The 22,400-nt window shown below is 46.0% G+C and overlaps 1 long non-coding RNA gene across 1 annotated transcript; it reads left to right on the forward strand.

The window, feature by feature from the left end:
- The first annotated feature begins 1,845 nt into the window (after window positions 1-1,845).
- Window positions 1,846-20,541, forward strand: LOC140738986 (uncharacterized). Its single transcript, XR_012101508.1, has 2 exons — window positions 1,846-2,092; window positions 19,820-20,541. It is a non-coding gene; the product is annotated as an uncharacterized lncRNA (long non-coding RNA).
- Window positions 20,542-22,400: the final 1,859 nt, after the last annotated feature.

Below are 22,400 nucleotides of genomic sequence, written 5' to 3' on the forward strand. Positions count from 1 at the left end.
GTCAAACATCCAGAGTGCAGAGAGAAAAAAAAATAAATTGTGCCATCAGTAAAAACAAGCAAACAGCTTTCGGAACTGAAGCTCAGAACAACAGACATCACGGCAGCTGATCCACGAGTTGCAGGCCACAACCTCAGCCCAGCACAGAGCGAGCAAACCCCGAACCGGCCCGTCTCTCCTCTGACCCGACACCCCCACCATTTCATTCTGCCCCGGCACTTAAATTGTCCAAACCTCGGGTCAGTCTCACCCAAGGGCTCAGCTTCGCCATCTCGGTTCTAACAGCACCCGACCTTTCCAATTCAGCTCGGCTCTTAGGGGTGAAAGGTGAAAAGTTTAAGGGGTACATGAGGGGAAAGTCTTCACTCAGAGGGTGGTGAGAGTGTGGAACAAACTGACAGCAGATGTGGTAGATGTGGGTTTTATTTCAGGATTTAAGAGAAGTTTGGATAGGTACATGGATGGGACAGACATGGAGGGCTATGGTCTGGGTGCAGCACAACAATAGTTTGGCACAGACTAGACTAGATGGGCTGAAAGGCCTGTTTCTGAGCTTTGGTACTCCACAACTCTATGACTATGACTCTTAAACAGGAATAAAGTATATACTGGAAATACTCAGTGCTGTGGAGAGAGAAACACGGAGTAACATTTCAGGTTGACAACCTTCAACTGGAATTGGAAGACCAATGGTCTTTCACTGGATGGGTCCTGAACAGTTGCCCTTTTCACTATTCTCTCTACAAGTCATGGATCTGTAATCTCCAGGTCCATACTTCACAATGTGCACCAGTAATATGGATGAGGCAATGAAGTGTAATACAGAATTTCTAAATTTGCCTTATGCACAGTTGGGTGGGATGGTGACGAGGAAGCAAAGAGGCTTCAAGGTTCTAAAGGGTGGGCAGAGATTCACGAGTAGTGTTTAGGAAGCTTCTAGATGGGTCCATATATGGATCATATGCAGGCAGAAAGGATTTAGAATACTGTGCAAAAGTCTTATGCCATAGGGTGACTAGGACATTTGCACAGTACTGTATTTGTCAATGTGGAGCAGAGAGCAAGTTTGTTCATCTGGCAGGAGCAAAGGATGTTGGGAATGGTGAGGGCGGAGTGCCGTGGGAGGGGTGTGGGACAGGTGGCAGAAAAGGAGTGCCAGGGCAGGGGGTGGCACAGGTGTAGACACTCCCAGTCCCCAGACACCAGGCAAGGTCATTTGATTCCAAACAATTGCTTTATTGATCGTTAAAGAATGTCTCTTTGGTGCTTCCGGCTCCCTCCCCTCTCCCTTCCTCTGTCCCCATCCATCATTCCCCTTTCCCACTCACTGTCCACAAAAGACCCATGATGGAATCAGGTTTATCATCGCTCAGAAATGGCATGAAATTTTTCTTTTGTAGCAGCAGACTATGCAATACATAAAATTAATGCAATTCGTGCAAAAAGTCATATATATGTGCCTAAACCTTTGCACAGTACTGTAGTTTAATTTGGCTTCGTGTCTGACACAGACATCATGGGCCACGGGGCCTGATGCACTAATGTAAGGTTTTATGTTCTGTATCTTGTCAGGTGAGATAAATGGGGGAATACACTATAAGCTAACATTTGACACACGAGAGGCTGGTGCATAAATTGAGAGGTATTAGAAAATAAATGTCAGCATGGATTGAAAACTGGCAGTCATATGAATTACAAAGAGCTGGAATAAATGGGTTCTTTTCATGTTGGTGGGATGTAACTAAGGCAGTATCCCAGGGATTTGTTCTTGGCTTGCAATCATTTTCTATTTAACAGGCGGGAGGAGGAATGAGTTGTAAGGGTTCCAAGTTTAGCATTGTTATGAAAACACGTAGAAGGCATGTTGAGGTTAGCACATTGTGATCCAGTAATGGGATATAAATAGACTGAAATTGTTGGTGAAAATCTTGTAAATGAAGTTTAATGTGGAGAAGTGTGAGGTCATGCATTTCAGTAAGATAAATCAAAAGGCAGAATTTCAGAAGCAACACGGTCAGGGTGAATGCACACAGTCTTTTTCCTCAGGAAAGGGATTCAAAAACAGAGGTTTCAAGAGTTCGAGAGCCATGAGGTAATGTTGTAGCTCTATAAAACTCTGGTTAGACCACACTTGGAACATTGTGTTCAGTTCTGGTCTCTTCACTATCAGAAGGATGCAGAAGCTTTAGAGAGGAAGCAGAGATTTACAAGGATGCTACCTGGATTAGAAAGCTTGTTTTATGAGGATAGGTTGAGCAAGTCAGGGCTTTTCTCTCTGGAGCGATGGAGGATGAGAGGTTATGTGATACACAGATGATAAGAGACGTAGATTGAGTGGATATCCAGAGACTTTTCACAGGGTGGAAATGGCCAATACAAGTGGACATCATTTTAAGGTGATTGAAGGAAAGTATAGGGGGGATGTCAGTGGTGAGAGTTTACACAGGGAGTGGAGGGGGTGTGGAATGCCCTGCCAGGGATGGTGGTAGAGGCAGATACAATAAGGGCATTTAAGAAACTCTTAGGCAGATACATGGATGATAGCAATACGGAGGGAAGGGTTACATTGATCTGAGAGTAGGTTACAAGGTCAGCACTACATACCAGACCAAAGGGCCTGTAATGTACTATAATGCTCTATGTTTTATGTTAAGTTGAGCAGAGAAAGATTTAAAAGGAACCTCAGAGACAATCTCTTTTCATGGAGGGTGGTGAGTATATGGAACAAACAGTCAGAGGAAGTGGCAGAGGCAGGTACAGTAACGATATTTATATGACAGTTGGATGGGTACTTGGTCAGGAAAGCTTTAAAACAGAGGTTCCACTCTTTTAATGCTACGCACCAATACCATTAAGCGAGGGGTCTGAGGACCCCCTGTTGGGAACCCGTGCTTTAGGCCATGGGCCACATGTGGGCAAATTGTAGTAGCTTAGATGTGCACCTTGGTTACCATGGATGAGCTGTCCAAAGGTTTGCTTCCATGCTGCATGACTATGATTATCTAAATGGAGTGAAGTTCACAGGGAACTAGGGATCAACGGGGCATTGAAACATGGCTTCTAAAGTTACTTACAGGCTACCAATCAGCCACCAGGGGACTTGGGAGTCCTTGTGCAAGGTTAACTTGCAGGTTGAGTCGGTGGTGAGGAAGGCAAATGCATTCATGTCAAAGGAACTAAAGTATAAAAACAAAGATGTAATGCTGAGCCTCGATAAAGCACTGGTGAGGTCTCACTTGGAGTATTGTGAGCAGTTCTAAGCCCATTATCTAAGAAAGGACTGCTGGCATTGAAGAATGAACAGGTGAGCTTCACAAGATTGAACACAAAAATGAAAGGATTAAGATATGAGGAGCATTTAATTGCTCTGGGCTGAGAAGAATGGGGGGGGTGTTTTATTGAAACGTATCAAATATTGAAATGCCTAGATGGTGTGGACATGGAGAGTTTGTTTCTAGAATCAGAGGGCACAGCCTTAGAATAGAAGGGCGTGCCTTTAGAACAGATATGAGGAAGAATTTCATGAGTGAGAGAGTGGTAAATCTGTGGAATTCATTGCCACAGACAGCTGTGGAGGTCAAGTCATTGGGTATACTTAAAGTGGAGGATGATAGGTTTTTGGTTGGTAAGGGCATTGATGTTTATGTGGACAAGGCAAAGGAATGGAGTTGAAAGGAATAATAAATGAGCCATGATGGAATGGCGGACCAGACTCGATGGACTGAATGGCCTAATTATGCTGCTATGTCTTATTGTCTTTTCATGGTGAGATAGGCTTGAAGAGGAGAATGGCCTACTCTGGCATTACTCTCTGATTTCCCATCAGGATCTGGGCTTCCATTGCAGAGTGCGTGCACATGAGCCAGTTGGTGGTTACAATACAGTTTGCTGCACAGAGAGAAATACAGACTTCTGCATAGTGAGAAAAACAAACCGATGCACGACTGATGGATACAGACAGATGGATGGTGAGAAATACAGATGGATGGACAGTGAGGAATACAGACTGATGACAGTGAGGAATACAGACTGATGACAGTGAGGAATACAGACTGATGACAGTGATGAATACAGACTGATGGACAGTGAGAAATACAGATGGATGGACAGTGAGGAATACAGACTGACGACAGTGAGGAATACAGACTGATGACAGTGAGGAATACAGACTGATGACAGTGAGGAATACAGACTGATGACAATGAGGAATACAGACTGATAACAGTGAGGAATACAGACTGATGGACAGTGAGGAATACAGACTGATGACAGTGAGGAATACAGACTGATGGACAGTGAGGAATAGAGACTGATGACAGTGAGGAATACAGACTGATGACAGTGAGGAATACAGACTGATGACAGTGAGGAATACAGACTGATGGCAGTGAGGAATACAGACTGATGGCAGTCAGGAATGGAGACTGATGACAGTGAGGAATAGAGACTGATGATGGTGAGGAATACAGACTGATGACAATGAGGAATACAGACTGATAACAGTGAGGAATAGAGAATGATGGACAGTGAGGAATACAGACTGATGATGGTGAGGAATACAGACTGATGGACAGTGAGGAATACAGACTGATGACAGTGAGGAATACAGACTGATGACAGTGAGGAATACAGACTGATGGACAGTGAGGAATACAGACTGATGGACAGTGAGGAATAGAGACTGATAACAGTGAGGAATAGAGACTGATGACAGTGAGGAATAGAGACTGATGACAGTGAGGAATACAGACTGATGACAGTGAGGAATACAGACTGATGGACAGTGAGGAATACAGACTGATGGACAGTGAGGAATACAGACTGATGGACAGTGAGGAATACAGACTGATGGACAGTGAGGAATACAGACTGATGACAATGAGGAATACAGACTGATGACAGTGAGGAATACAGACTGATGGACAGTGAGGAATACAGACTGATGGACAGTGAGGAATAGAGACTGATGACAGTGAGGAATACAGACTGATAACAGTGAGGAATACAGACTGATGGACAGTGAGGAATAGAGACTGATGACTGTGAGGAATACAGACTGATGGACAGTGAGGAATACAGACTGATGACAATGAGGAATACAGACTGATGACAATGAGGAATAGAGAATGATGGACAGTGAGGAATACAGACTGATGACAATGAGGAATACAGACTGATGACAGTGAGGAATAGAGACTGATGACAGTGAGGAATAGAGACTGATGACAGTGAGGAATAGAGACTGATGACAGTGAGGAATACAGACTGATGACAGTGAGGAATACAGACTGATAACAGTGAGGAATACAGACTGATGACAGTGAGGAATAGAGACTGATGACAGTGAGGAATACAGACTGATGACAGTGAGGAATAGAGACTGATGACAGTGAGGAATACAGACTGATGACAGTGAGGAATAGAGACTGATGACTGTGAGGAATACAGACTGATGACGGTGAGGAATACAGACTGATGACAGTGAGGAATACAGACTGATGACAGTGAGGAATAGAGAATGATGGACAGTGAGGAATACAGACTGATAACAGTGAGGAATACAGACTGATGGACAGTGAGGAATAGAGACTGATGACAGTGAGGAATAGAGACTGATGGACAGTGAGGAATACAGACCAATGGACAGTGAGGAATACAGACTGATGACAGTGAGGAATACAGATTGATGGACAGTGAGGAATACAGACTGATGGACAGTGAGGAATACAGACTGATGACAGTGAGGAATACAGATTGATGGACAGTGAGGAATAGAGACTGATGGACAGTGAGGAATACAGACTGATGACAGTGAGGAATAGAGACTGATGGACAGTGAGGAATACAGACCGATGGACAGTGAGGAATACAGACCGATGGACAGTGAGGAATACAGACTGATGACAGTGAGGAATACAGACTGATGGACAGTGAGGAATACAGACCGATGGACAGTGAGGGATACAGACTGATGACAGTGAGGGATAGAGACTGATGACAGTGAGGAATACAGACCGATGACAGTGAGGAATACAGACTGATGATGGTGAGGAATACAGACTGATGATGGTGAGGAATACAGACTGATGATGGTGAGGAATACAGACTGATGGACAGTGAGGAATAGAGACTGATGACAGTGAGGAATACAGACTGATGACAGTGAGGAATAGAGACTGATGACAGTGAGGAATACAGACTGATGGACAGTGAGGAATAGAGACTGATGACAGTGAGGAATACAGACTGATGACAGTGAGGAATAGAGACTGATGACAGTGAGGAATACAGACTGATGACAGTGAGGAATAGAGACTGATGGACAGTGAGGAATACAGACTGATAACAGTGAGGAATAGAGACTGATGGACAGTGAGGAATACAGACTGATGACAGTGAGGAATAGAGACTGATGGACAGTGAGGAATACAGACTGATAACAGTGAGGAATAGAGACTGATGGACAGTGAGGAATACAGACTGATGACAGTGAGGAATACAGACTGATGGACAGTGAGGAATACAGACCAATGGACAGTGAGGAATACAGACCGATGACGGTGAGGAATACAGACTGATGGACAGTGAGGAATACAGACTGATGGACAGTGAGGAATACAGACTGATGACAGTGATGAATACAGACTGATGACAATGAGGAATACAGACTGATGACAATGAGGAATACAGACTGATGGACAGTGAGGAATACAGACTGATGGACAGTGAGGAATACAGACTGATGACGGTGAGGAATACAGACTGATGGACAGTGAGGAATACAGACTGATGGACAGTGAGGAATACAGACTGATGACGGTGAGGAATACAGACTGATGACAGTGAGGAATACAGACCAATGGACAGTGAGGAATACAGACCGATGACGGTGAGGAATACAGACTGATGGACAGTGAGGAATACAGACTGATGGACAGTGAGGAATACAGACTGATAACAGTGAGGAATACAGACTGATGGACAGTGAGGAATACAGACTGATGACAGTGAGGAATAGAGACTGATGGACAGTGAGGAATACAGACTGATGACAGTGATGAATACAGACTGATAACAGTGAGGAATACAGACTGATGACAGTGAGGAATACAGACTGATAACAGTGAGGAATACAGACTGATGACAGTGAGGAATACAGACTGATAACAGTGAGGAATACAGACTGATAACAGTGAGGAATACAGACTGATGACAGTGAGGAATACAGACTGATAACAGTGAGGAATACAGACTGATGGACAGTGAGGAATACAGACTGATAACAGTGAGGAATAGAGACTGATGGACAGTGAGGAATACAGACTGATGACAGTGAGGAATACAGACCGATGACGGTGAGGAATACAGACTGATGGACAGTGAGGAATACAGACTGATGACAATGAGGAATACAGACTGATGGACAGTGAGGAATACAGACTGATGACAGTGAGGAATACAGACTGATGACAGTGATGAATACAGACTGATGACAATGAGGAATACAGACTGATGGACAGTGAGGAATACAGACTGATGACAATGAGGAATACAGACTGATGGACAGTGAGGAATACAGACTGATGACAGTGAGGAATACAGACTGATGACAGTGATGAATACAGACTGATGACAATGAGGAATACAGACTGATGGACAGTGAGGAATACAGACTGATGACAATGAGGAATACAGACTGATGGACAGTGAGGAATACAGACTGATGGACAGTGAGGAATACAGACTGATGACAGTGATGAATACAGACTGATGACAATGAGGAATACAGACTGATGGACAGTGAGGAATACAGACTGATGACAATGAGGAATACAGACTGATGGACAGTGAGGAATAGAGACTGATGACAATGAGGAATACAGACTGATAACAGTGAGGAATACAGACTGATGACAGTGAGGAATACAGACTGATGACAGTGAGGAATAGAGAATGATGGACAGTGAGGAATACAGACTGATGGACAGTGAGGAATACAGACTGATAACAATGAGGAATAGAGACTGATGGACAGTGAGGAATACAGACTGATGACAGTGATGAATACAGACTGATGACAATGAGGAATACAGACTGATGACAATGAGGAATACAGACTGATAACAGTGAGGAATACAGACTGATGGACAGTGAGGAATACAGACTGATAACAGTGAGGAATACAGACTGATAACAGTGAGGAATAGAGACTGATGGACAGTGAGGAATACAGACTGATGACAGTGATGAATACAGACTGATGACAATGAGGAATACAGACTGATGGACAGTGAGGAATACAGACTGATGGACAGTGAGGAATACAGACTGATGACAGTGATGAATACAGACTGATGACAATGAGGAATACAGACTGATGGACAGTGAGGAATACAGACTGATGGACAGTGAGGAATAGAGACTGATGACGGTGAGGAATAGAGACTGATGACAGTGAGGAATACAGACTGATGACAATGAGGAATACAGACTGATGACAGTGAGGAATACAGACTGATGACAATGAGGAATACAGACTGATGGACAGTGAGGAATACAGACTGATGACAATGAGGAATAGAGACTGATGACAATGAGGAATACAGACTGATGGACAGTGAGGAATACAGACTGATGACAGTGAGGAATAGAGACTGATAACAATGAGGAATACAGACTGATGGACAGTGAGGAATACAGACTGATGACAATGAGGAATACAGACTGATAACAGTGAGGAATAGAGAATGATGGACAGTGAGGAATACAGACTGATGACGGTGAGGAATACAGACTGATGACAGTGAGGAATACAGACTGATGACAATGAGGAATACAGACTGATGACAATGAGGAATACAGACTGATAACAGTGAGGAATAGAGACTGATGGACAGTGAGGAATACAGACTGATGACGGTGAGGAATACAGACTGATAACAGTGAGGAATAGAGAATGATGGACAGTGAGGAATACAGACTGATGACGGTGAGGAATACAGACTGATGGACAGTGAGGAATACAGACTGATGACAATGAGGAATAGAGAATGATGGACAGTGAGGAATACAGACTGATGGACAGTGAGGAATACAGACTGATGACAATGAGGAATACAGACTGATAACAGTGAGGAATAGAGACTGATGGACAGTGAGGAATAGAGACTGATGCATGGTGAGAATTACAGACTGATGATGGTGAGGAATAGAGACTAAACTCCTCACGCTTGCTCATCAGCTTGAATTTGCCCTCCATTACTGGAGAAATAGCAAAAGGTATTGTTGGGAGCTGCTTTTTCACCCAAGTAAGTTCCTCTCTCCCAGCGTCAAGCTGTCATTTGATGGTTGGGATTTCTGGCTCGGAGCAGTGGTGTAACAAGGTGAAATGCTTCCTTGGCCCTGACGTGGTCGTGCTATGATCTGCATTACATCCAGAATGCCATCGATTGTCTGTACAGTGTTGTAACCGATCCTTTTTATAAATGACCTGGATGGGATGGGAGGGATGGGTTAGTAAGTTTGCTGATGATACAAAGGTTGGAAGTGTTATGGATAGTGTGGAGGGCTGTCAGAGGTTACAGCGGGACATTGATAAGATGCAACACTGGGCTGAGAAGTGGCAGATGGAGTTCAACCCAGTTAAGTGTGAAGTGGTTCACTGTGGTAGGTCAAATCTGATGGTACTTTTGGCAGTGTGGAGGATCAGAGGGATCTTGGGGTCCGAGTCCATAGGACGCTCAAAGCAGCTGCGCAGGTTGACTCAGTGGTTAAGAAGGCGTATGGTGTATTGGCCTTCATCAATTGTGGAATTGAATTTAGGAGCTGAGAGGTAATGTTGCAGCTATATAGGACCCTGGTCAGACGTTACTTGGAGTACTGTGCTCAGTTCTGGTCACCTCACTACAGGAAGGATGTGGAAGCCATAGAAAAGGTGCAGAGGAGATTTACAAGGATGTTGCCTGGATTGGGGAGCATGCCTTATGAGAATAGGTTGAGTGAACTCGGCCTTTTCTCCTTGGAGTGAAGGAGGATGAGAGGTGACCTGATAGAGGTGTACAAGATGATGAGAGGCATTGATCATGTGGATAGTCAGAGTTCAACTTGTCATACTCAGGAACTATTTAATAGTCTTCAAACCTTGAGCATAGAAGCTGTCCTTGAGCCCAGTGGTATGCGCTCTCAGACTTTTGTTTTTTCTCCCTGATGGAAAAGAAGGGGAAAGTGAATGTTAGGAATGAGAGGGGTATTTTAATATGTTGCTTGTTTCAGTGAGGCAGTGACAAGTACGGAGTCCATAGAGAGGGGCTCTATGGTCTTTGAGCAGTGTCCACAGCTCTCTGCTGTTTCTTGTAGTCATGGGCAGAGCAGTTGCAATACCAAGCTGTGATACGATAGGATGGGATATTTTCAACGGTGCATCAATAGAAACTCCCGTATCATAGAATCATACAGCAAGGTAGCAGTCCCTTTAGTACAGCTGGTTCATTCCTGTCTGAGCTAGACCTGACCTCTTGCCCACAATTGGCCAATGTTGTGCCAAACAGCTGTTCAATTCCTGCTGCTGTTTGTAAGGATTTGTGCATTCTCCCCATAACTACGTGGGGTTCCTTCACGTGCTCAGGTTTCCTCCCACATTCCAAAGGAATATGGTTAAGTCTAGTGAGTTGTGGGCATGTTGCATACATGGTGGACTGAGCACACAGTCCTGGGAGCCCCCGTGCTCAGTGTGATGGTGTTGGAGCTGCTGCTCCCGATCCGGACTGACTGAGGTCTCCCAGTCAGGAAGTTGCAGAGGGAGGTGTTCAGGCCCAGTAGGCTCAGCTTTCCAATCAGTTTCTGAGGGATGATTGTGTTGAATGCTGAACTGAAGTCAAGAACAGCATTCGAACGGTCGTGTTTTGTTTTGTCCAGATGGGTTAGGGCCAGGTGGAGGGTGACGGCAATGGTGTCATCTGTTGAGCGATTGAGACGGTACATGAATTGCAGGGGATCCAGTGGGGGCAGTATCAGGGTCTTGATGTGCCTCATGATGAACCTCTCGAAACACTTCATGATGATGGATGTGAGTGCAACAGGACAGTAGTCATTTAGGCAGGACACTGAAGACTTCTTCGGCACGGGGACAATAGTGGCAGCCTTGAAGCACATTGGAATGATGGCGCTGCTCAGGAAGATGTTGAAGATGTCAGTAAGAACATCTGCTAGCTGGTCTGCACATCCTCTGAGCACTCTACCAGGAATATTGTCTGGTCCAGCAGCCTTCCGTGGGTTGACCCTGCACAGGGTTCTCCTCACATCAGCCACGGTGAAACACAGCACCTGGTCATTTGGAGGAGGAGTGGACTTCTTCGCTGCACGTCATTTCTCACCTCAAAACGAGCGTAGAAGTAGTTCAGCGCATCTGGGAGGGAGGCATCAGCCACACAGTCACGTGATCTTGTCCTGTAGTTGGTGATGTCCTGAATTCCCTTCCACATATGCTGCCTGTATTATGGGTATATTAAGGTTATAGTTATATTATGGAGCCACGATGGCATTTAACCCAGATTCCTTTGAGCTAATATCTGGAAACAGCTTACTTTCTACCTTTAATGTCTCTTTTTTCCTTTTCAAGGTGAAATGCTTCTATCGGAGACCCTGGGCTAGAGTCACGCCCAGACTCATGCAGTGATGGGACCTGCTCCCGGGCTCTGACAACCGGCCGTTTTTTGATTTCCCAAGGATGCGGCCTAGAAAATGGGCGCACCTTCCGGGTTACGAGGCTTCGCGGCCCTATGGGTGAGCTGGCTCTGTGCCAGTGTCACCGACTGAAGCATAGCGGGAAAGTGCCAAAAATCAATGTTTGGGTTACGAAATGCCAGTCACTTTCAAAATGCACAGCATTATTGACTACCCACTCCCTTTTGGGTTCGATCGAAGCTTGCACTCTTCACTCTCACTAACGACCCCGCTGTCCAAACACAATGTCTCTCCACCAAAGTGTCTCTCTCAAAGTGTCTCTCCCAAAGTGTCTTTCCCAAAGTGTCTCTGCCAAAGTGTCTCTCCCTAAGTGTGTCTCCCAAAGTGTGTCTCCCAAAGTGTCTCTCCCAAAGTGTGTCTCTCCCAAACTCTTTCCCAAACTGCCTCTCCCAAAGTGTCTCTCCCAAAGTGTATCTCCCAAAGTGTCTCTCTCAAAGTGTGTCTCCCAAAGTGTCTCTCTCAAAGTGTGTCTCCCAAAGTGTCTCTCTCAAAGTGTCTCTCCCAAAGTGTGTCTCTCCCAAACTGTCTTTCCCAAACTGCCTCTCCCAAAGTGTCTCTCCCAAAGTGTATCTCCCAAAGTGTCTCTCTCAAAGTGTGTCTCCCAAAGTGTCTCTCTCAAAGTGTCTCTCCCAAAGTGTGTCTCTCCCAAACTGTCTTTCCCAAACTGCCTCACCCAAAGTGTCTCTCCCAAAGTGTATCTCCCAAAGTGTCTCTCTCAAAGTGTGTCTCCCAAAGTGTCTCTCCCAAAGTCTCTCCCAAAATGTCTCTCCCAAACTGTCTCTCCCAAACTGCCTCTCCCAAAGTGTCTCTCCCAAAGTGTGTCTCTCCCAAACTGCCTCTCCCAAACTGCCTCTCCCAAAGTGTCTCTCCCAAAGTGTGTCTCTCCCAAAGTGTCTCTCCCAAAATGTCTCTCCCAAAGTGTCTCTCCCAAAGTGCCTCTCCCAAAGTGTGTCTCTCCCAAAGTGTCTCTCCCAAAGTGTATCTCCCAAAGTGTCTCTCTCAAAGTGTGTCTCCCAAAGTGTCTCTCCCAAAATGTCTCTCCCAAAGTGTCTCTCCCAAAGTGTCTCTCCCAAAGTGTATCTCCCAAAGTGTCTCTCTCAAAGTGTGTCTCCCAAAGTGTCTCTCCCAAAGTCTCTCCCAAAATGTCTCTCCCAAACTGTCTCTCCCAAACTGCCTCTCCCAAAGTGTCTCTCCCAAAGTGTGTCTCTCCCAAACTGCCTCTCCCAAACTGCCTCTCCCAAAGTGTCTCTCCCAAAGTGTGTCTCTCCCAAAGTGTCTCTCCCAAAATGTCTCTCCCAAAGTGTCTCTCCCAAAGTGCCTCTCCCAAAGTGTGTCTCTCCCAAAGTGTCTCTCCCAAAGTGTATCTCCCAAAGTGTCTCTCTCAAAGTGTGTCTCCCAAAGTGCCTCTCCCAAAGTGTCTCTCTCAAAGTGTCTCTCCCAAAGTGTCTCTCTCAAAGTGTGTCTCCCAAAATGTCTCTCCCAAAGTGTGTCTCCCAAAGTGCCTCTCCCAAAGTGTATCTCCCAAAGTGTCTCTCCCAAAATGTCTCTCCCAAAGTGTGTCTCTCCCAAAGTGTCTCTCCCAAAATGTCTCTCCCAAAGTGTGTCTCCCAAAGTGTCTCTCCCAAAGTGTCTCTCTCAAAGTGTCTCTCCCAAAATGTCTCTCCCGAAGTGCCTCTCCCAAAGTGTCTCTCCACCAAAGTGTCGCTCCCAAAGTGAGTCTCCCAAAGTGTGTCTCCCAAAGTGCCTCTCCCAAAGTGTCTCTCCCAAAGTGCCTCTCCCAAAGTGTCTCTCCCAAAGTGAGTCTCCCAAAGTGTGTCTCCCAAAGTGCCTCTCCCAAAGTGCCTCTCCCAAAGTGTCTCTCCCAAAGTGCCTCTCCCAAAGTGTCTCTCCCAAAGTGAGTCTCCCAAAGTGTCTCTCCCAAAGTGAGTCTCCCAAAGTGTCTCTCCCAAAGTGCCTCTCCCAAAGTGCGTCTCCCAAAGTGTCTCTCCCAAAGTGCCTCTCCCAAAGTGTCTCTCCCAAAGTGCCTCTCCCAAAGTGTCTCTCCCAAAGTGAGTCTCCCAAAGTGTCTCTCCCAAAGTGTCTCTCCACCAAAGTGTCGCTCCCAAAGTGAGTCTCCCAAAGTGTGTCTCTCCCAAAGTGTCGCTCCCAAAGTGAGTCTCCCAAAGTGTGTCTCCCAAAGTGCCTCTCCCAAAGTGCCTCTCCCAAAGTGCCTCTCCCAAAGTGTCTCTCCCAAAGTGAGTCTCCCAAAGTGTGTCTCCCAAAGTGTCTCTCCACCAAAGTGTCTCTCCCAAAGTGTCTCTCCCAAAGTGTCTCTCCACCAAAGTGTCTCTCCACCAAAGTGTCTCTCCCAAAGTGTCTCTCCCAAAGTGTCTCTCCACCAAAGTGTCTCTCCCAAAGTGTCTCTCCCAAAGTGTCTCTCCCAAAGTGTCTTTCCCAAAGTATGTCCCTGGAGCAATCTTCGCGGCTCCTTTTATACTTTTGGGGTAGGTTATCGCGTGACAATACAAGAAACAAAGTTACAGATTCCCAGTACATCACGTACCGTCCCAGGTGTTGAAACTGGGGTTCAAAACAAACCACCTCTCACAGCTATTACAGCCAGTAGTTTTTTTGGATAAGTTTCTATTAGCTTTACACAGTAACTTTTACTTTTAAAGAGGGCCACTTGATAATTTCATGCCCAAAAGAACATCTTTATCTGGGACGGCAAATGATATTTACAATACAGAGAGTTCCAGGTACCTCGTGCAGCCTGGGTGGTGGAACTATTTACAATGCATACTGGGAGTAAATCCTGCCAACCCCGGATCCCGCCTCTTGTTACCAACAGCTTCCCGATTAGTATTAACTCAATAATACTCACATCACAACACTTCTCCCCCTTTAAAATCCAACATTACCCAAATATAGAAGAACTGGTAAATAAAATCAGTGGTATCATTAGCAACAGGTTACCAATACAAAACACCTATAAAATGTAGCAAATTCAACATCGAATCTAACAACAAAAAACTATCCAATCAAAGATTCATCTCTCCGGCTCTCGGCTTCATCCCACCCCCTCCGGTCTTCTCCTATCATTTCACACTTTCCCCTCCCCCCACTACTTTCAAATCTCTTACTATCTTTCCTTTCAGTTAGTCCTGATGAGGGGTCTCGGCCCAAAACGTCGACAGTGCTTCTCCTTATAGATGCTGCCTGGCCTGCTGTGTTCCACCAGCATTTTGTGTGTGTTGGTTCAATCAAAGATTCAGTCTGTCAGGGGGTTTGCGTGGGTACTGTGATCTACACACTACCCCCGGTGACCCAGCAGGCACCGCTGGTGAGGATGTTTTGGGTGGATCTGGTGTCGTGGGCATGAGAGGGGTCTGTGTGTCCACGTGAGAATGTCCATCGTCTTCAGGGGACTCTGCCCCCTCAGCAAATCTCCTCCTCTAGCAAAGCCACTGGTGGACATGCTTCCCCAGTGGTCTGTCTCACCATTGGAAACCGCATGGAACTGTCTGCCTCTGAGCCGGAATCATGACGCAGGCGCACATGGTCCTGATGTCTGCGGAAAACACGCCCATCAGTCAGCTTAACAACATAGGAGACTGCTCAAGAATAACCCCAGGTAGCCATTGCTGATTATTGCTACTGCTGAAGTTTCTCACATAGACATTGTCATCCGGTTCTAACTGTCTCTCTCGCGCATGTTGATCGTGTCCCTCCTTCTGCTTTTCCTGCTTTCTCTCCACTTTTGCCTTCATGTCCGGGCACAGTAGGTCCAATCTTGACTTGGGCCTACGCCCCATCAGCATCTCTGCTGGAGTGCGTGCAGTTGTAGTCTGTGGAGTGAGGCGGTATTTAAACAGGAAACGTGAAAGCTGGGTACTAAGAGAGTCCCCTGTCATCCACTTCAGGCCTTCCTTCACTGTCTGAACAGCCGGCTCAGCCAATCCATTTGAGGCTGGGTGGAAAGGGGCCGTCCGAATGTGATGAATGCCATTCTGCCGCATGAACTCACTGAACAGCTCACTGGTGAATGCCGGGCCATTATCAGTGACCAGAGTGTCAGGCAACCCATGGACTGCAAACACTTGCCTGAGTTTGTCTATGGTTGAGGGGTCTGTGATGTTGCTCATAATGTGAGCTTTGATCCATTTGGAATGTGCAGCTACCATTACAAGAAACATCTGCCCCATAAAGGAGCCAGCAAAGTCCAAATGTAGCCTAGACCAGGGGTAGACTGGCCACTCCCATGGGTGCAAAGGAGCTGGTGGTGGCACATTCTGATTGGTCTGACATTGTGTGCATTATTTTATCTTGTTCTCTAGATCCTGATCCATTCTTGGCCACCAGACATAGGATGTTGCAAGGCTTTTCATTCGAGACACCCGTGGATGAGTTTCATGAATTTCCTCCACAATCTGTGAGCGGCCAGGGGGAGGCACGATGACCCTTGCCCCCCAGAAAATGCAGCCATCCTGCAGACTCAGTTCCATCTTGCGTTTGGCATAAGGCCTCAGTTCCTCTCCTTCCACGACTCTGGGCCAGCCTTAGAAAAGGAAAGTCTTGACTTGAGACAGGACTGGGTCCCTTTCTGTCCATTGGTTGATCTGGGTCGTCTATACAGGTGTCTCTGACAGTCCCTTCAATGAAAACACAGTCTCTGGAGGCACATATGTAGTAACAGGCATCTCAGGAAAAGGTAGTCGACTCAGTGCATCGGCGTTTGCATTAGCCCCACCCATTCTGTACACTATAGTATACTGGTAGGCTGACAATGTGAGAGCCCAATACTGTATCCTGGTTGAGGTTAGCAGTGGGATGCATCTGGTCTCCCTAAAAAGGCTCATCAGTGGTTTATGGTCCGTATAACTTGTGAATGCACGTCCATAGAGATACTGATGAAAGTGTTTGACCGCAAAAACAATGGTCAGACCTTCTTTGTCTAGCTGTGAATATCCCTTCTCAGCAGCCGTCAGGGTACGTGAAGCAAAACCAATAGGCTTCTCTGAACTGTCCTCCATTATGTGTGAGAGAACTGCCCCGACTTCATAGGGGGAGGCGTCGCATGAAAGGGTGATCTCCTTGTCTGGGTCATAGTGAACGAGCAGCTTCGCTGAGTGGAGGAGTGCTTTCACTTCCTTGAAAGCTTCCTCCTGCTCTTCACCCCACTGCCACTTAGTGTCATTGTGAAGCAGCTTATACAGTGGGGCCAAAACCTTTGAGAGGTCAGAAAGAAACTTGCCATAATAATTCACCATGCTCAAAAATGATCTGAGTTCAGTAACGCTCTTGGAGCTTGGGGCCTCCTTGATAGCTCTTGTCCTCCACTGGAAAAGCCCTTCATCTGTAACCTTGTGTCCCAGGTAGGTTACACTCGGAGCCAGGAACACATATTTTCCGCATTTCAATCACAGCCCTGCATCTGAGAGCCTCTTCAGCACCTGTTCTAAGTTAACCTCCGTGGCTCCCGTGATCAAAATATCATCAAGATACACTGCTACATGCGGAATCCCCTGCAGCAAAGAGTCCATTGTCCTTTGGAAAATGGCGGGGCTAGACGCCACTCCAAACACCAGGTGATTGTATTTGAATAATCTCTTGTGCGTATTGATGGTGACGTACTCCTTTGAATCCTCGTCAAGCAGCAACTGTTGGTAGGTGTGGCTCACGTCCAGCTTTGTGAACAGCTTACCCCCTGACATGGTCACAAACAGGTCATCTACCTGTGGCAATGGGTACTCCCCCAGTTTAAAGACACAATTCACCGTAAGCTTATAGTCCCCACATATCCTCACCATTTTATCTGCCTTCAAAACTGGAACAATGGGAGCTGCCCACCTTGAAAACTGGATGGGCTCAGTGATGCCCAGCCCCTGTAAACGTTCCAGCTCCTCCTCGACTTTGCCTTTCATGGCATAGGGTACCGAGCTGGGCTTAAAAAAACGTGGTGTGGCCTCAGGATCAACATGGAGTTTCACTGTCACACCCTTCAGTGCGCCCAGCTCATCCCCGAAAACATCACTATACCGCTGCAGAATGTCCTCCGTTGTGTGTGCATACTTAATTTCATGCCAGTTGAGCGAAGCCAATCGCAGCCCAAAAGACTGGGCCCACTGCCCTTAGCTATCACCAGCCTGGCTTCAGCCTTCTGACCCCCGGCTGAAATATCCACATATAACACCCCTAAATGAGGTATGGGCTGCCCCGTATAGGTCCTGAGTTTGAGCTTAGACGGTCTGATGGGAGGAAGGTTGGACCCCTATGTCCTCCTGTACGTCTCCTCACTAATGACCGATGCAGTAGCCCCTGAATCAATCTCGAACTTAATGTCCTTTCCCTTGACAGTGACTGTGGCATAATATGGTTCAGGTGGTCCCTCATCCGTTTCCACCCCAAACATGTTGTAGGGACACGCTGCCTCCTCGTCTGCTTCTTCTAGGTGGTGTGTGGCTGCCTGAGTCTGTTGAGCTTTCCCCTGCCCAGGCTTAACCTTACCCTTTATGCTCCTGCACTTTTTAACTAAATGTCCCTGCTTGCTACAAGCATGGCAGACAGTATCTTTGAATTTACAAACATTTGCATAGTGTGTTCCTCCACACCGAAAACATTCCACCCGCTTTGCCTGTTTACCAGTCTCCCTCCTGACTTGGAGCACTGCCGCTGACTGCGACCCCCCCATATCCTTTCTGTATATCCTTGGCATTATCAGCAGCCATCTCCATGCCTTGAGCAATCTCTAGGGCTGTCTTGAAAGTCAACGGTGGGGTTTCCCCCAACAAGCGGCGTTGTACGGCGGTATTATTAATGCCACATACTAATCTGTCATGGAGCATGTCATCCAACCCTGCTCCGAAATCGCAATGCTCCGACAGCTGCCGAAGCTCGGCCACAAAATCGCCCACAGACTGACCTGGCTTCCGGACATGGCTGTGAAACTTGAACCGTTGGACTATCACCGAAGGTTTCGGATTGAGCTCGACCAGTTCGTCATATGGAATTTCTCCCGGTTTCCGTGGTGTGGCTAAGTTCCTTATCAACTAGTAAGTCTTTGCCCCACACACACTCAGAAGAATAGAGTGCTTCTTAGCCTCCTCAGTAATTCCATTAGCACAGAACAAGTGTCCCAACCTTTCCTCGTACTCCAGCCAGTCCTCGATTTCCTCTTCAAATTCACTGATAGTCCCGAACGCGAGGCTCCTCGTCCGCTCACATCTCCTGTTCGAAACGAGCCAACACATCCACAAAACCAGTTCATCTCATCACCAAAAATATGTGGTAACTTCTACTTTTAAAAAGGACCACTCAACAATTTCATAGCCAGAAGAACACTTTTATCTGGGACGGCAAATGATATTTACAATAGAGAGGCTTTCAGGTACCTCGTGCGGCATGGGTGGTGGAACTACATACAAAGCACACTGGCAGTAAAACCCTGCATACCCCAGAACCAGCATCTTCTTACCAACGGCTTCCTGATTGGTATTAACTTACTGTTAATAATACCCACATTACAACAGTGATGGAGCAGGATTTGCCCATTTCTCCTGGCAGAAGTGCTCAAGCTATACCACGTTGGTTGGGAAGTGGCGGTGGAGGTCTTGCCAGAGATTTGGATTGGGTTAAGGTCATAACTCCGACTGGGCCACTCAAGGACATCAGTTTTCTTCATTTGAAGCCACTCCCTCGTTGTGCTGGCAGTGTGCTTTGGGCTGTTGTCCTGCTGAAAGATGAAATGCCTCCCCAGTTTAAGCTTTCTGACAGAGATGAGCAGGTTTTTATCCAGAATCTCTCTGTGTTTAGCAGCATTTATCTTCCCAGCAAGCCTGACCAGATTTTCAGTCCCTGGTGCTAAAAAGCATCCCCATAGCATGATGCTACTTCCACCATACTTCACAGTAGGGATGGTGTTACTCGGCTAATGTGCTCTATTAGATCTAAAGCACACGTACCGCTTAGTATTGGGGCCAGAAAGTTCCACTCTAGTCTCACCTGACCACAAGAACTTCTGGTAACATAGCAGCATATGTGAGTGCATTGGCCTCTCAGGGGCCAACCAAATCGTAAAATTTGTTTTTTCAATCCAAAGATAATTCTACTCCAAGAACATCGGATACTGTGGGGCTGCTCCATCAGTGAGATGCTCGCTGATCAGAGTAGCTGGACTGGAGTTGGCAGCCGAGCCGGTGGCGGTGTCGAAGAAGCTGGTCGGGATATCGGAGAAGGTGGTCGGGATATCAGAGGAGCCTGTTTGGGTACGGAGAAGCTGAACTGGCTACAGACCATGTTGCTGGCCGCTACTCAGAAGCATTGAAGTTGGTGCGGTATAACCATTTAAGATTGTTTTGGACATTTCACTTGCGATCACAAGACTCAGTTGGACAGTGTAGCCTCAGTTGTAGCGAGAATTAGGCCTCAAGCCTGGGACTTGCCTGCTGCTGCAGACCAGGTGAGATAGGCAGAAGCACTACAGTCTGGTTGAGCTCAGCTAGGGCCGAGCCTCGCCTGTCAGTGCTGCCCTCCCACGTTCGAGCAGTGGAATGACAGGCTGGATTGCGTGCGTCTGAACACTGCCAGGACACTGTACTGTCACGTGCTGGACATGGCCACTCAGAGTCTTGGATTATATATGTTTTTTTTCAAGTGAATATGCTCCTTTGCTTGATATTTTGAATTATGTTACTCATTATTTTTGAACATTTGCTTGCTATTTTGAATGTTTTGCAACTTGGCCCTAAAGGAACACAGTCACGTCCAGCTGTACCCATGTATGGTATGAATGATAATTAAACTTGATTTGATTTGTTTTGACCTTCTTCCACATCTTTACAGTTATCTATTAAGTGACGCTTTGCAAAGTCTTTACAGGCAAGGGTATGCTTTTTTTTCAGTCAGGGCTTCTTTCTTGCCACTTTTCCATATATATCCATGTTGTTGAAGGCCTTAGAGATTGTGGAGCCTTGAAATTCATCTCTAGTTACAGCCACTGACTTCAGCAGCTCACTCAAAGTGACTGTTGGTGTCAACACTAGCCTCTCTTACAAATGCCATTCTTCTCTGACGACTAAGTTTAGAGGGTGGACTAACCTATACAGTATGGCTGTGGTTTCATATTTTTCCACTTTCCACAATGGACTGCACTGAGCTCTGAGGTATGCTCCGTGCCCTTGAGATGGTCTTGTACCCTTCCCCAGATTTGTGCTTCTCTATTATCATTTCCCTAACTTGTCTCAGATGCTCTTTTGTCTTACTTTGGTTAGGTCTGTTGAAAATCCATCATACTGTTGGACTGTACAGAGAGAGGGGGTACATTCATACAGTAATCTTATGAATTTATTAAAACCAGGTGATCCCCCAGTTTTCTACATTAACAAATTGGGTGAGTCAATACGGTAATATATTTCTACTGAGGAAAGTTAGCATAGTAATTATGAAGGGGATGAATACTTCTTCAGTCTCGGAACTTTGTTTTTTTTTAATTTTTAGTAAATTGTTGACAGGTTTTGGAATTTCTCTTTCGACTTGACATGATTAGATCAGAAATCCTATTTAAATTGTGAAATTTGATAACAGTTGTGGGGGTTGAATACATCTTCAAGGCATTGCAGCATCATTTTAGCAGCATTCACAAGAAAAAAATTAAAATACTTTTTGCAAGTAAGAACACAAATAGAACAAAAGTTAGAAAACAAAGTGATCACTGTGTTGCTATAGCAATTAGGGTTGTGCAGGTTGCTTCAAGAACGGAATGGTTGAAGGAGAGGAGTTGTTCTTAAACCTGATGGTGTGGGACTTTGGGACTTGCCTGATGGGAGAAGGTGGCATGTCCCAGGTGGTGGGGATCTTTGATGATGGATGCTGCCTTCTTGAAGCAGTAGCTTCTGTTGATAATTGTATGTACAAGTCGATTGATGCTAGGAAGCAGGGGTTGATGGTGGAAAGTTGTTTTTTCGGACTGGAGGGCAGTGACTATTAGTGTTCCCCCCAGGGGTCAATGTTTGACCCATTGTTATTAGTCATCCATACCAATGATTGGATGAAAATGTTAAGTAAGTTTGAAGATGACACTAAAATAGGTGGTGTTTTCAACAGTGAAGATAGTTATCAGGATTTACAGAGGGACCTGTGCAAATGGACATTTAACTGCTAATGTAATGGCCGCTTCTGTAAGGTTTCACTGCTAATGTAATGGCTTCTCTGTAACGTTCACTGCTCAGGCAACGGTTTCTCTGTAGCAGCAATGTTTGGGTTATGCCTGGAGATTTCAGGACTGTGGTATACATGTTACCCAATCAGAGATTGTTGCTCTGTCTTGTGAATCTGGAAGGAGGTATTTTGTGGGCTTTCTCGAGAAGAGTTGAAGAGGGAGAGAGTGTGGAGGGAGCTGGTAGACCGCCCGACAGAGTGGACTGGGATCTGAGGGTCCAAAGGTCGGCAACGCTTGGAGGAGATCAATGGTGGAAGAATGGCAACTGAGTGAGCTCCAACGGGGACTTTTGACTTTTCCTGGAATTGGGCCCTTTTTTATTCTCAGTACTAACCCTATAGTCAGATTAAGATTTATAAAGTCTATCATTTAATTGCATATGGTGTACTGTCTGATACTTTGCGTTTGTAACTGGGCGGTACATTACAGCATCTACACAAACGTGATTTCTCAGTTTGGCTGT

This window comes from Hemitrygon akajei, chromosome 14, assembly GCF_048418815.1.
Source record: "Hemitrygon akajei chromosome 14, sHemAka1.3, whole genome shotgun sequence".
In the NCBI taxonomy this organism is placed as follows: domain Eukaryota; kingdom Metazoa; phylum Chordata; class Chondrichthyes; order Myliobatiformes; family Dasyatidae; genus Hemitrygon; species Hemitrygon akajei.